We start from the raw sequence: 2,574 nt of genomic DNA, 5'->3' as shown, positions 1-2,574 counted from the left end.
CTCGCAGTCACTGCGCCAGCTCGCCTCCACAATCACTGCGCCTGCGCGCCGCACCACGCCGTGCGCAGCCAGCTCGCCTCCATAATCACTGCGCATGGACGCCGCACCACGCCGTGCGCAGCCAGCTCGCCTCCACAATCACTGCACCTGCGCAACAAGCCTGGTTGCCTAGCAGCTTTGAGATAGCAGCTGCCCGAGGCCCAGGCATCGGAAGCGCTTATTTGCATTGGCAAAATGCTCTGATTGGCTCGCTATGATCATATCATCATAAACAGTCTCTCGAAACGAGAATGACTTGCTTCCACGACTCTTTTAGGGAGTACAAAACAAACATCGAGTGCCCATTGATCTGGGGGACACTCCAGACACTTATACCTGCCCTCTTTTTTTTTGTTTTTTTAAAACTTTTTTTTGTGTTTTTTTTTCCTTTTGTGATTTTTTTTGGGCATTAAAATCATATAATTTACAAGTGCCCCCTATAAAAGGGGAGGGGGACACTAAAACCGGCAATTAAAACAAATTAAACTGTAAAATAAATAAAATCAAATTAAAATTTGGTTGCCGGGGGTGATGATGCACTCCAGTCCCTCCGGTGCCCACCTCTCGCGGAAGGCCGCGAGCGTACCGGTGGACACCGCATGCTCCATCTCCGAGGACACCCTGGCCCGGATGTAGGCGCGGAAGAGAGGCAGGCTGAACGACCGCCCGCTGCCTGGCCCGGCTGATGGCACCCTTGGCCGTGCCCAGGAGCAGTCCTATGAGGAGGCCCTCGGACCTACCCACTCCCCTCCGCACAGGGTGCCCAAAGATCAGGAGTGTGGGACTGAAGTGCAGCCAGAATTTCAGGAGCAGCCCCTTTAAATATTGGAACAGGGGCTGCAACCTCGTGCATTCAATAAAAACATGGAACACGGACTCTTCCAGACCGCAGAAATTGCAGGCGGCCTGGGAGCCCGTGAACCGGCTTAAAAATTTGTTGCACGGGACTGCTCCGTGCACCACCCTCCAGGCCAAGTCCCCGATAAATAGTGGGAGGACTCCCACGTAGAGTGTCCTCCATTGCTTCCACTCCAACAAAGGATGAGTTCACAGGTGTTCCAATGAAGGGCCTAATATTCCAGATCCCGAACTACATCTTAAAGGGTGGAAGATGCCTGTGCGTGAATTTTTTTAACCCCTCACGGGCTTGACAGAGCTAGGTCTTGGTCCAGTGGCAAGGATTACCCAAGACGACTGGAGACCTGCTCTGCTGCACGGACCTAGTGCGCACACATATCGCAGTGTGGGCTGGCCAGTGCTGTCCCTGGGCCCCTGGCCCCGAACTCACGCCTCCCCTGGGTCCTGATCACACCCCTCTACAATCTCTCGCCGCTCCTTCGCCCCGACCTCGCCGCTCCTGCTGTATCTTCCCACGCTCCAATCACTGACCTGGACCTTGATGACGTCCCTCTTCGCTGCCGTCGCCCTCCTGCACCAGCTCGTGGTGACCTGGTTGCTGATTGGTCCCCTTGGAGGATAAGTGAGACATAAAAAATAGGAGCAGGAGTAGGCCGTAGGAAGAAGTACTGAAGGTAGAAAGGGCACAAATGTACCCTGCGGCAGGTGGTGAGAGAACAAACACAAGGGAAAAATCTACTTGACCTCATCCTCACCAATGTACCTGTCGCAAATGGACCTGTCCATGACAGCATTGGTAGCAGTGACCGCCGCACAGTATTGTGGAGACAAAGTCCTGTCTTCACACTGAGGACACCCTCCGTTGTGTTGTGTGGCACTATCACCGGGCTAAATGGGATAGATTCAGAACAGATCTAGCAGCTCAAAGCTGGGCATCCATGAGGTGCTGTGGGCCATCATCAGCAGCAGAATTGTATTTCACCACAATCTGTAACCTCATGGCCTGGCATATCCCTCACTCTACCATTGCCATCAAGTCAGGGGACCAACTCTGGTTCAATGTAGAGTGCAGAAGAATATGCCAGGAGCAGCACTAGGCGTACCTAAAAATGAGGTACCAACCTGGGGAAGCTGCAACACAGGACTACATACATGCTAAGCAGCAGAAGCAGCATGCTATAAACAGAGCTAAGCGATCCCATGACAGATCAGATCAAAGCTCTGCAGCCCTGCCATATCCAGTTGTGAATTGTGGTGGACAATTAAACAACTAATGGTAGGAGAAGGCTCCCATGAAAATCCCCATCCTCAATGACAAGGCTGAAACGTTTGCAACCATCTTCAGCCAGAAGTGCTGAGTGCATGATCCATATTGGTCTCCTCCCGAGGTCCCCACCATCACAGAAGCCAATCTTCAGCCAATTCAACTCACTCCACGTGATATCAAGAAGCGGCTAAGTGCACTGGATACAGCAAAGGCTATGGGCCCCGACAACATCCTGGCTGCCGTGCTGAAGACTTGTGCTCCAGAACTAGCTGCGCCTTTAGCCAAGCTGTTCCAGTACAACAACAATACTGGTATCTAACCAACAATGTGGAAAAACTGCCCAGGTATGTTCTGTCCATAAAAAGCAAGACAAATACAAACCAGCCAATTACTGTCCATCAGTCTACTCT

This window comes from Pristiophorus japonicus, unplaced genomic scaffold, assembly GCF_044704955.1.
Source record: "Pristiophorus japonicus isolate sPriJap1 unplaced genomic scaffold, sPriJap1.hap1 HAP1_SCAFFOLD_1131, whole genome shotgun sequence".
Taxonomy (NCBI): domain Eukaryota; kingdom Metazoa; phylum Chordata; class Chondrichthyes; family Pristiophoridae; genus Pristiophorus; species Pristiophorus japonicus.
This window is presented reverse-complemented; position numbering follows the sequence as displayed.